Source organism: Myodes glareolus, chromosome 9, assembly GCF_982192425.1.
Source record: "Myodes glareolus chromosome 9, mMyoGla1.1, whole genome shotgun sequence".
Classification (NCBI taxonomy): Eukaryota; Metazoa; Chordata; class Mammalia; order Rodentia; family Cricetidae; genus Myodes; species Myodes glareolus.
Window position 1 is genome coordinate 86,682,899 of NC_142034.1, and position 14,086 is coordinate 86,696,984.

The window sequence follows — 14,086 nt, forward strand, 5'->3', positions numbered from 1 at the left end:
AATGAACTCAAACGCCTCCAGTCTTTCTGAAATGAGTTTCTTTGGTTTGCAGCCCTGCCTGCGATGGTTGCTGTTTACTAGATGGGAATGGCATCGTGGACGTGGGGAGAAGATGAACTCCTAATTCCATTTGATGCGTGCTTTGTACATAAGTCATTTTGCATCTTGGAAATGTGACCTCTCTCCCTGCCACTAGTGCTACAGCTGTTAAATTAGAATCAAAGCTGTACTTGGGAGATACTGAATGAGACGATCTCCCAAGGATGCTATGCATTGTCCAAGATCTACAGCACACATGTGGATATAAACATTGTGTTCAGTGCTTCTGCTACTGCTATTGATGGTATTTTGTGGGAGCTGCTGTTTTTGTTGCTATTAGGATTATTGTTTCAGACCCAAAGTTTAGTAATTCCCCTGGAGGTGTTTGTAGTCTTGTGGGAACAAACTATATATAAGCACATAAGGCAGAATTGAAGATGATGCGTGTCCAGATACAAGCAACACTTGTTGAATGAACAGAAGAAAAAAAAATTCTGCAGAAACAGGCAGAAAGCGTTATATCCACACCACGTATTTAAGTATTGTAGTTGAACTGCGAACGGTAGATAAAATTTCTAGTTTGTTTCTCAGTGAAGGAGTTATGGAAATTTTTTGGAGGGGAAAATCCAGTAATAGTTTTAGGAAGTGTGCCCTGGTAACAGTGTGAATTGTGGCCACAAGCAAGACAAGTTATGGCTTCAGAGAGAATCACAAACTGGAAGTGAATATGTTTTATTATTTTCGTTTGTGAGAGAATGTGAGGCAAAGAACAGGAGTGAGGGGTGCGGCTGGGACTTGCAGAGAAGGAGGCAGGGAGCTGGAATGGAGAGAAGGGATCTGGCAGCTGGCAGCTGGCCTCTACCAGGCTGTCAATGGTTAGTACTAAATACCCTTCAGAACCCAAGCTTAACTTTTCCTCCCTCTTAACTCTATTGATCCCTGCCCAATATTTCTCACAGTAGATGCCTGTCAGCTCTTTACTCTCCCTTTTTCTCTTGATGTACACAATGACTATGCTTGTCCATTACCGCTCACCCCGTGACTTTCCTGGCATGTCCTTTCCTAAAAGAATATATATATAATTTTATGTATGAGTGTTTACCTGCTTATTTGTATTGCATAACAGGCATGACTCACAGAGGTCAGCAAGGGCTTCTGATCCTATAGAACAAGAGTTACAGATGGTTGTGAGCCACCATGTGGATACTGGAACTGAGCCCAAGTCCTCTGGAAAAACACAACTACTCTTACCTGCTGAATGATCTTTCCATTACATTTTTTTTCCTGGAGACTTTTGAATGTTTCCTTTGAGCATTGCTGATTTCACAGTAACTGTCATGGTTTCATCTCCTTTTGTTCATTTCCAAGTTAAAATAACCACAAGAATATTCTAAAAGTAATATTTTACTTTCCAAATGGGATATTTCCTGAGTTTCTCCAGCACGTACGCTGTTCCATATCCACCTAGGTATTCAGCATATTCAGCTGTGGGTGTTTCTGTGGGGTAAAGTGTGTCTACCTTCTAAGTAACTCTGAACTCTATCAGCACCAAGAGTAAAAACGGAAAAGTAAAACAAAAAAAAAGTCAGCCTAAACAGGATTTTTTTTTTCGTTATTGCATCTCTTGCTTTCAACCTCCATAGTAAGGAGGGATTGTAAACAATGCCTCCACAGTCCCTAGCTCTTAATCTTCCTTTGCTGTATCACCCTGCCTTTATTATCATGTACAAATAGAGAGATTACAAAATGGTCGATGTATGGCTGTTCTAAACTCTCTTTCCTAGCAAGGGCACACGAGTCTGAGATCTGCTGAAATCTTGATGGCAGTTACAGCTCTTTTTCCCTTTCACCTTCATGTAAAGCTCCAGCTCTCCCTCAACCGGCACAGTTGCCGTTCTCTGACTCCATCAGTTTTCCTTCCTCCATCTTCTAGTCTGTCCCAACCACACTTGTTTCTCTTTTCTTAGGTCTAGAAAACGCATGACAAATGTCTAGCCTAATGAACCATTAAAAGAAAAACAGATCCAATTTAGTAAAAGTAGAGATGTAGACAGAGATTACAACAGACATTGAGGAAATTTAGAGATTTAAGGAGGCATATTTTAAATTGGAAAAAAAATAATAAAAATGTATGGATTTCTTGATATATACAACTTACCAAAATAAAGAGAAGTTGAAATCGTTTAAAAAGACCCATAACCATTAGTGAAAAAAGAAGCAATAATTAAAATTCTCCCAACAATAACAACAAGAAAAAGAAACCCAAGAGCCAGAGCGTTGTAGCACAGAATTCTACCAGTCCTTCAAAGAAATAATGCCAATACTCCTGGATTTATTCTGCAAAATAGAAACTTAGCATACGCTTTCAAATTATATCTATGATGTCACTATAATCCTGATACTAAAACCACACAAATGCTCAACAAAAATAGAAATTATAGACCAGTATCCCTTATGAATTTAAATGCAAAAGTTCCCAATAACACACTTGCAAACCAAATTCAAAAACACATAAAAAGATTTTCCACTATGATCAAATTGGCATCATTCCAAAGATGCAGGGATGTCTCAATATAGGCAAATCAATAAACGTAATCCTCCACATAAACAGAATAAAATACAGAGACCACATAATCATCTCATTAGATGCAGAAAAGACCTTTGACAAAATCCAGTATCAGTTCATAATAAATGTCCTAGAAAGAGTAGGTGGGCAAGGGACATATTTCACCAGAATAAAGACAGTTTACAGCAAGTTCACAGACTGCTTCATTCTGACAGGAGAGAACCTCAAAGCATCTCCACCAAAATCAGGAAGAAGTCATGAATGTCCACTTGCTCCATACTTATTCACTATTGCACTTGAAGTTTTGTTTTACTACAGCAATAAGACAACTCAGGGAGAATAAGAGGTTACAACTAGGAAAAGAAGTAGCCAAAGTATCTTTATAATTTTTTGCCAAAAAAAACCCTCCAAACTTTACCAAGAATCTTCTACAGCTGATAATAACTTTAATAAAAGTATCATAATACAAAATTAACAAGCAAAAATTAGTATCCTTCCTACTTCCCTGTAGCAAACAGATTGGGCAAGAAATAAGGGGAAAAAAAGACCTTTCACAGTAGACTCAAAAATATTGGAATAACTCAGATCAATAAAGTGAAAGATGCATATGATAAAAAGTTCAAGAGAGTGAATGGACAGATTGAAGTGATCATCTCTACTTAGCATAATGTGTGACTGGTGTACTCAACTCCCGGAGCTCTGTTTAATCTTCTCTTCAGATTTCCCTTCTTTCCTAATGTCCCCGGCTGAAGCCCTCTTCAACTCTCCATGAATTTTCTCATCTTAAAATATCTTGACTGGTTTTGTTATTTGTTTTTTTTTTAATTTCTCTGAACCCCATGAATTTTTTTAAGTATGTTTTTAGTACAGCACTATCATCATTATTATTTATTGTTTATTGTTATTTTGTCTATGTTGGGGTGATAAGGGAATACATATGCACCTCAGCATACATGCAGAGAACAAAGGATAGCTTGGTGGAGTTGGTTCTCCTTGGATGACATTCATGAAAAGCATCATTACCCATTGAGCCATCTAACTGGCCCCTAAACTGCTGGATCACTACAGCTCTGTACCAACATTTGAGACCAGATACTCTGCTTCTCCCACTATTGCTCTTCTTATTTGGAATTGGTTTGGCTCCTCTGGAACTATGATGCCAAATGAATTTTAGAACAGTTTCTCACTCTCTGTGGAAGGAAAATCACTGGAATAGTAATGAGCATTGCTTTGGATCTGTAAGTTGTTTTTAGTAGTACAAGAATCTTTGTCCCCGTATAAGATTTTTTTCTTACTGTCTATATAGTAAGCCTTAATATATTGTCACTGCTCAAATCAAATATTATTTCAATGTTTGATTCTCATATACTGCCATCCTAAACCTTAGATGCAATTCTTTCCAGCTTAGACTACAACAAGCAACTTTGCTCAGCGAGCTTTACATCTTTAGTAAATCATTCATCCCTTCTCTCATTCATTCTGTACCTGTTGCTAAGCATCTTTTAAAACTGCGGTTTGATTGTGGCATCCCTGTTCCATTATAAACAGAACAGTATAAAACCTGGCCTTGTCTGTTTCTCTGCTTCTTCCCCACTCATTTCTTCATTTCTCTCAAAGCCCCCTGTGCTGTTACAACGTTTTTTTTTTTTTTCCGTTGTGATGAACCCACAAAGACTGGAGGATGGTTGGGTATGCTTCCACTTTACTTTTTGCCATCAGTATTCAAGGCGACTGGTCGTTTTCTACTTTTACAACCTGACCGCATTGCCTGTGCACCTTGCACCGGGATGTTTTTGCAGACTTCTTTTTAATTTGTGAAGAGAAGGAACAGGGGGCCCAAAGGTGATTACCAGTCAGAGCAGTTCATCATTAAAAAGGTCTGAGACTTGTGGCAAGTTGATGACTGTCAGATACAGGTCAAATGGATTTTGCACTATTCGGGCTCAGGGTGAATTACAAAAATTAAATAGCACTCTAATTAACCAGAGTAGTTAGCACATAATTCAGATCTCTGGAGCTCCAGCTGGTTGCAGGGTTTTTTTTTTTTTTTTCATGTGTTGTATAATGTAAAAGTAACCAAGAAAAAAAAAAGTAAAAGACTTTTCTAGATGGTCTTCTGTCTACAGTTTCAAGGGTAAGAAAACTTTGCAGATCTGTGCAAAAACGGAAATTTTCCTGCAACTCTAGACAGGGTAAGAAGGTGAGCTCTGTTTTTCAAAGAGAATAAAGGATTAACCTACAGGAAGATGAAAGAAGTTTTGCATTTGGTTAAGTGCTGCGCGTAGCCGAATTCTTAGAGCTACACAACATGAATAAAAAGGGTGGGAGCAAGGTGATAAAAGCGTCACATGCAAGGTTATTAGAAAACTTGACCCGCCAATAACGTTAGGAAGGTACCGGGCAGTGTTCTTTACCACATATCAGTTAACACAGTGGAAGACAACTTAGACAACCCCAAGATTGGCTATAAAAAGGAAATAATAGGCTGCCGATGTAGCTCCATGCAGAGAAAGCTTGCTCGGGCTATGCAAAGCTCGACATTTGATCCTTTAGCGCTTAGAAAAAAATAATAATAGTGGTGCCAACAAAAGTTATTTAGTTATCTGATAAATGATGTAATCATGTTAATGAGGTTCTAAAAATGATGAGATGTGATAAGGCCCCATACAAATATTAGAACCGTTTTGGGTATTGTAAGCCTCTGCCCAAAAAACAAAATCAATTATCTGATTTTACTATTGCACAAAAGAAAAACTGAGAGCTGTCATCGTGAAATGTCAGCAAATATCGAAGATGAGCAGCAAGCTGGGTGTGATGCTCCACACTTCTAATCCTAGCATTCAGCCTAGCAGGGCAAGGGTCAAGCATTCAAATTCAGTCTAGGTTACATATCAAGTTCAAGACTAGCCTGGGTGGCATAGATCTTGTCTCAACAAACATCAATAATTAATGTTTTAAGACCTCAATTATTGGATTATTTAGAAAATACAGAAAGATTTAACAGTGTACATAAACCCATTATTCTGGTTTCGGATCTCTATCATTCAAGGTTGAACTAACATATTTCATTCTAAATTTAAGTCTGTACCTTTTCCAAGGTCATTTCCATTTGTGGTTTTTACATAAAATTAGCCAGGCTAATATTACTACCAACTGTGTTTTGACCTTTCATACCCTCAGGCACTGTGCTAAACACATACACTGTCCCATTTATTCCCACGTCTCCACAGAAATAAGACATATTCTCGGGACTTGGTGGATGAGGAAACTGTGATTTACATATTCAGAACAAAATTTCTAGGGAAGTCAGATGGTGGCAAGGCAGGTCATGAGGAGAGGGCTCATTGAATTGAACAGCCATGTCTTGAATAGTCTCATTATCAATGTAAATGAAATGAAAAGCTGATAGAAATAAATTTTGCTTCTGTATATCTCACAATGGTCGCCCCTAATATAAAGCTCATTACTTCATAGAAGCACACTCTGTAGCAGTGTGGCAATTGTCATTCGATTTTATCCACAGTAATGTTTTCCCCATAAGCTCTGGTTCTAATATGGACAAATATCTTCACGTTCCCCTCCGTGTGTCACGGTTGTTATGCAACAATATTGTCACTGGTGCAACCTGATTTACTCCTTGCAAGAAATGAGGTAAAATGATGTCCTTTATGCTGCTATTTTTTTCTTTATAATCAGTATGGATGAAAATATTTAATGCTCAATTTAAAACAATCAAGCAAAAAAAACAAGAAACTTCCTTAGGTTTAGAATATTAAGGAAAATGGTAGCAGTAGCAGAAGACCTAACCATTCAAAGCCTTGTGTTCATTGGCTCTTTTATCAGGCAAAGCCTACATTTTACAAATTCTTTTTAAAAGTGAGTGTTTGTGTAGGAGCAGGAAAATGAGGAATGTGTGCCTTGTATCTTTCAAGAACAACTATATGAGCTGAAGACGTATAGTTAATATCTACACCAGTAAAACTTGAATACATTGCAATTTTATGACCTTTTTACCTTTTCTGTTGCAAATAATCATAGGTAAAGCATCTGCCCATTTAAATGAAAATCTACTAACACCATCCTGATGGGTTCTTACTGCTTGTGGTAGGAGAGTGTGAGGCCCCCAGGTTTTGTTTCTGTTTGACTTGGTTTGGCTTATTGTGTTTACTTGACTCAAAGTTCTTTGTGTTTTTAGGGACTGTGATGCATTTAGTAAATGATGGGAGGATTTTTTTTTGTTTTTGTAAACTAGTGTTGAGAATTATTTTAATATATACAGATCACATTGGGTGGTAGAGATATTTTAACTATATTAAATTCCTCTGGTCCATGAATATAAGATACTTTTCCATTTATTGTGATTTCCTCAGCTTTTTTCATCAATATTTTATTCTTTTTGGTGTGTGTATTTTTAACCTGTATGCTTTAATATACTAATAAGCATTTTCTCTCTCATTTTTCTCATTTTTCTTTTCTTTGATTTTCCATATATGTTTTTCATACACACACACACACACATTGTTTTTATATCATTGTTATAGAAACCATGACCACAAATACTATTAAGCTTTTATATTGATCTGTACTTAAATTTGTCCATCATTTTCATTTTTGATGGAGTTTAGAAAGGTGTTTGTACAAGCAATCATGTTCAGGAAGGAGAGATCGTTCAGTAATCAAGAGCATTGATTGCCTACCTACATGAAAGCTCATAACTGTCTATAAGTCCAGATCCAGGGAAACCAATGCCCTTTTCAAGCTTCCATGAGCAGTGAACACATAAAGTACACAGAAATATGTGCATGCAAATCACACATACACACATACAATGAAATTAAAATATATAATTTTTAAAAGATCATGAAACATGTTTGACATGTTACTGATACTGACAAAAGTAATAACAGAGACCAATGAAAGAGAATGTGCATGCCCAAATGAAAGCCGCATAATATAGTCAACTGAGCTTCGTCAAAGATGCCAGCAGAATACAGTGAGACAGAAAAGTTTTACTACATATTCTTGGACAACTTTGATGCCCACATGCAGAAGAATGATATCACAGTGCATTTCATACTATAAATAGGAATAATTTCAAAATGCACTTAAGACTTAGAAAAGCTACAACTTTAGAGCTTATATAGTAAACATAGGAAAACGTGTCTTTATTGTTTGAGTACAATTATTTAGTTATCTATTTAGTGTGTGTGTGTGTGTGTGTGCATACATGTGCAAGAACATGGGTCTTAACAGGTGAGCAGGACAGTCAGGGAGCAATATGAAGAAGAGAATGATTCTTTCTTTCCTCTATATGGGTCCTAGGAATCAAACTCACTCCATCAGATGTGGAAGCCTTCTTTACACTGAGTCATCTCACTGGCCCAGGAAACATTTCTTGATATTGTTCTAGATAAGGACATTCTGATATGACCCCAAACTTTAAGGCAAAAACAAGTCTGCCCCTCTCCTGGGCAGCATAGTAGGGCTGACCCGGCTGGTGGGGCTCAGGAGAACCAGCCCTAAAGGAAGAAGACTGGCGGAGCTGGTCTGTCCCCTACCTTGCCTGCCATATGGTGGGTGGAACATGTGGATGAGGGAAAGATGTCCTTCCCTTAACCCTTTCTACCTGCAGCAGAAGAGAGAGATGAGCCTTCCCCTTTCTAGGTACAGCATTCACGAAAGCTTGCTCGGTCCCTCACCTGGGCAGCACCGTAGATCCTGACCCTGTTGACAGTGGTGTGGGTAAGCCAACCCCAAGAACCTGAGTCCCCGAGATCTGGCCATGCCCCTCATTTGGCATAAGGTGCAATAGGGTATTCAAGAGGAGTGCCAGTGAAGGTCAAGTATTGATAGTGCAGCAGAAAGCAGAGACTCAAACTAGACCAATGACTCTTTGCAACAAACACTTGCAAGGAAAGGTATAAGAACTAAAGAAAGGGTCACTGCTTGACTCACTGTGACACACTACAACTTCCATGATGGAATTTTTCTTTCTAGTCTTTTCTTTTCCCTCTTAAATTTTATTTTATTTTGGGTGAGGGGATGTTGCAAGGACAGCAGGAGGAGGCAAAAGGACATTGAGAAGAATGGGACTGAGATTCATGATGTGAAAACTACAAAGAATAAATTAAACTTTTTTTTTAGCAAGAGACAGATATGAGCACATCAAGCTGAACAGTTCCAACACATAAACAGCAATGGAAACAGAACACTTCTGAAAAAGTATAAAAAATATATAAACCCTATGTATACTAAGGGACTAGTATTCAAAATAAGTAATAGATTCAAATAAGTAGCAAGCAAGTAAGTAGGCTAGTAATACCCTGAGCAAAGATCGGTTAGATATTTTTTCAAATGAAGATTTCAAATGTTCAACAGATACATGAAATAGACAAATAAGCTAAATGTCCCTGAATGTGAGGGAAATGTAAGTATATGGCACAATGAGGCACATCTAGGAAACCGAGATGATTTGAGTTTCCCCTTCTAAATGAGGAAGAGTAGCTAGGAGTGTAAAGCGCTAAGCATAGTGGGTTTGTGTGACTCTAACAAGCTTTGACAGGAACATGCATGGTGCAACTTCAGATAATAGATTATTAATGGATATATAATACTATATTCACAAGGTACAAGATTTTTTTCCTGTCTTAAGTGTCTTCCGATTTTGTTACTCATCTATTTTCTTATCTCTGAAATGCTCCAGGGGACATGTTCTAAATCTATAAAAGATGCACCAGTGCACAATGGAACATAGGCCATGTACCTGCTTGCAGTCTTGCTGATGTGCTGGAGTGTGCATAACACTCTTGCACCAAGCAGCAATGCACTCTTATTTATCTTATGAAGCCTCCACTCCTGTTGAGGTCAGAGAAGAAAAGACACAGAAGGATATTTTCATATAATCAACTTTTTAATAAGAAGTAGATAATATATACATAAATAAGTATATGAATAGATAGGTAGAGAGAGAGATGTTAGAGATGATAGACAGACAGACAGACAGATAGATGATAGATAGATAGATAGATAGATAGATAGATAGATAGATGATAGATAGATAAAGATAGATGATAGATTGATCAATCTATATATGATGATGAAGACATTACTAAATAAAATAATCCATGAACCCTTCATAGAAGCTATGACATCATTCAGTCTCACCGATTTTTAAAAGAAAGAGCCATGGAAAAGCCTGACAAGAGGAAACTCTGATAAAGCATTGAGGAAAAAAAATAACGTGGTAAATTTGAGCTGCAGAATGTAGTGAGTGCACAAGAAGAATGTTGAGATGAAATCAAAGTTAAGGGGACACAGATCTGAGTAAGGATTTGCGTTTTAATTGGAAAAAAAGAAATGGGAGAAGGCCTATAAGCTGAAGTTGAATTGTCACTAAAGGGAGTGTATAAGGATCTCCCTTTGTTCTGCATGCTCCAGGTCACAAGAACCGTCAGCTATGCACAGTGCTCTATTTAACAGAACGAGAATGTATTTTCTCTCGTCATATTTTTCTCTTCTAGGTAATTTGGACCTTAGCTGAACTACCTTCAAAAAACCTCAGTTAACCACCTTTATCTGACTGGTGGGCATGTTTTCCTGTAGCAGCCGCCATTGTAGAATACGCCACGGTAAATTCTACCTGGGATTTTTTTTTTAAAGCTGGGCTTTGCAGTGCTAAATTTCTAAGACTAGATCGCGATTCCAGTTGCAGTCCCATTATAATTATTCAACAGTGGCCCTTCACAAAACTCTGTAATCTGTTGAATGAATGAGTAAATATGGAATTGGAAGCCATTGTTTTAGGCATGTTGTAACTAATTTGTTTATATTTTCTGGCCTTATTAAGTGCGTGTTGTGGGTTTCTTTTACAGTCTCTTGATTTCCATTTAGATGATTTTCTTTTATTTTATGTCATATGACGCTTAGTTTGTCATATTGCTTTAGAACAATATAGTTTTTCAGTCTGTTGTAGAAAAGTGGAAGAACTCAAAGTGACATTGAAGAAAAGAAAAGAAAACAACTCTGTCTGGATTGTTGACAAACAGCATGTGAGGACTGTGTTCTCTGCTGTCCTTATTTGGGAAATCTGTGTGACTGTAAGAAAAGGAGTGAGGAATGGTGCTTTTTGTCTTCTGAATAAAACCTGTGGGTCCTGATGCTACAGACGAGTGGCAGAAGTGACTAAGCCAATTGATAGACTCCCAAGGAAATAAGGGTGAAGAAGATAGATGTCCCTCCTCTTTCTTCTCCTCTCCTATCTCTTCTCCAGCATTCAATTCAACCCAGGGATCCAGGAACTGAGGAGGAAGGAAGTAATTGACATTCAAAGCCTCTATTTTTAGACACCTTTACACTTTCCTTTGCTTCTAACTAGCAAGGATTTTTTCCAAACAAGCTTTTAATTAGCAGGTGAGTTTAATTGATATGTGGTTTCTCAGAAAAGGAAAGGCCCACAGCATGGAGAAGGAGGAGGGAGGGTCTCCATCATTCTCCCTCACAATGGAAGACCATTAATTCATTTGCACCTGGGTATTTTAAAGGATCAATTTACTGTAGCAAAGAAAGAAAGCAGAGAATCAAAAGGTTGGAATCTGTCAGAGAAGAAAGAGAGGCACTATAATTTAACATGCTATGCAGATTATTTAAAAACTTGGAAAAATATTGCTGCCGAAATCCAAATAGAGAAATGGACCTATTTGCATATAGTCAAGTTCTGTCCAATTGCTTACAAAAAAGATTAATGTTTCAAAATCTATAAAATTAATTGTTAGAAAGGTTTTATTTTGGAGGAAATGGAAGATTGAAATAGAACACATATTGATATAACTTCCTTCTCTGTTTAAGGGATATCTTATTAGTACGCTTAAATGTTAATGCTCTGCACGTTGCTGAAAGTTAACTTCAAAGTAAATGGTTTCGTTTCTGAAAGGGGCAGGAAAAGACATATGCTGTGCACATTTTTTTTTTTTTTTTGTAAAATGAGAGTCATTAAAAAGCATGGACATCTATATGCCAAAAGCTTAAAAAATGTTGGTTGTATTCAATAGCTGTATTGGGGAATGAAAGTAGGAAAACGGGAGTAAACTGAGTCTGTAATAATGGTCTTCCCAGATCAAATAAAGAGCTAATGATTGAGCCCCACAACTGGAGCAAAGTAGAAGAGTTTTGAAATACAGGTAGCAGAAATTTGTCACAGGTCCTTGTAGAATTTGCTGCAGCAATGACTCTCACCTTAGCTATTCCATTTCTCTTTTTCTTTTGTTTGTGTTTCATGCTTGGCTACAATGATTTCTGGTCATCCCCAGCCTTCCCTGGCCACCACCAGCTCTTCTCACCTTCCCTCAATACTGCTTCTCAAATTTACATTTCTTCCATTACATATAATTTTTCTATATATAATATATTAGATTGAGTCTAATTAGTGGTGTCCAAATGCGCATGGATTTATGAGTAACTACTGGGGTACTGGTCTCGTCCTGGCAGAAAACGTCCTTTCCCCCCTTTAGAACGGTTTACTGCCAGCATTGCTTCAACCATAAGTCGGTCTTCTGCCCCCTTCCCCCATCTAAGCTGGATTGTTGACTGCTGTTGACTTGTGAAGGGCTTGTGCAGAAAGCCATAGCTGTTGAGAATTCATAAATGCAGCATCCCAGCATCTCCAGAGATGCTATTTCTCTGCATTTCTCCTGGTCCTCCGGCTCTTGCATGTTGTCTGCCCTTCGTTGTCAGTGTTCCCTAAGCCTTGGCTGTAGGGGCTGTGTTACAGATGTCCCATATGCACGCCACAGTCTTTTCCTCTCTGAAATTTGACCAGTTGTCGTTCCCTGTAAACTCCCCCATCTGCTGCAAAAGGAAGCTGCCTTGATGCAGGGTAAGCTCCTGGGGCATGATCAGTTAGAGTGGTACTTCCGGTGCCATTCTCGGTCTCCTGGTGCTTAGATCAAAGTCGCAGGCTTTGATCAGGATAGCTTGCTTGGTGAGCCCACCTGACAGCCAATGAGGTGAGCTATTTCAGTTTTACCAGTATCTTCTAAGACAGGGCAGAAAAAGTTATCGGGACATATGCTCATGCTACTCACTCAACTTTGCTTTTATTCTACACATGATAAGCACACGTGTGTAATTCATAACCCTTCCACATATATGGAGGTATTCATTGGTATAAAATTACAGCTATCCAATTCGCTTCCCAAACTCCCAGCCTGAGGTAAAATGTTGGATGGCATAAGGGTTGGATGGCATGTTGAAACTTCATACCCCAACAAAACATGAATATTCTCCTTTAGCGATAGCAGAAGCCTGCAGTCCCAAGAAAGGAATTTCTCCTCTGATTCTCCACAGCTATAACCATAAAGAATGCTTATACTTTCACCCTTTGAGATGCCTTTTCAGATTATTTGATATTTATTCTTTTAAAAGCCTTAAATAATAACCTGGATCCTGCTGAGTTCACCATAGAACTGTCAGAGACTTATATTTATTAGACAAATGGTAGTTACATAGAACACAGAGTCCTGGAAGAGAAGCAAGTAATACAAACATCTCCTCCCTCTAAATTTTTGCTTTATTGATGGGCCCAAACTGAGACTCTTAGTTAGCATTATGACAATATAAAATAATTTTAGTTATAATAATAAGGGACCTTTTATTATTATTTAAGAGTAAACTATGCTCTTGGGGATACATTTTGCAGATTTCTAATCCTTTTTTTCCTAAAAAAAAAAAACTACCTTCTTTTTATTTTTCTTTTTAAAAAAAGAATGAATAAGAAAGTTTTGAAAAAGAAACTCTTACCTGACCTCATGGATAGTCCTGATATTTTCTGGTGGAAATACATGAGTCATGGGCATAATATTTAGGTCAATAGCTTGGGAGCCAGATCTTATGTATTGGGGCTTGGCATATAGATACGAGAGAAATCTGAGGAGAATGTTGTGCCTGATTACAGTTCTGCCTTGTATGATTTGTGGTCCTATCTTTATGTCCCTCTCTAGAATGTTAGCAATGCAAACTCTCATTACAAGCAGCTAGCTCGATCTGGGGTGCATCAGCGCTAGGTAATGAAAATAAGAACACTTGAATGCTCTAATTGGTGATCCAGCCTCCTAGACTACTAAAAATTAATTGGCCAGATGTTCCCTACCCAACCGTAATGGGGGAGATTGTAGAAGCCTGAGTTTTCAACCTTCCCCAGGTGTGCACATCTGAGCAGAGAAAAGTGATCATGACTGACAAGATGACAGGTGTGGTGTCCATGTTCCACAGTGCCCTTGTATGTCTGGTATATATTTAGGGCTTTCCCCCTGAGGCATTTCAGAGATATGAAAATAGACAAGGAACAAAATGAGGAGACCTTTAAAATAGAAAAAAAAATGCTTGGAAGTTGTGAATATTATATGAGGCGTATATTGGTTGTATTATTATTTTAGACTGCACCTGTGCCTGTCACTGTTCGGTCTTGTTATGATTACGTGCCCACAC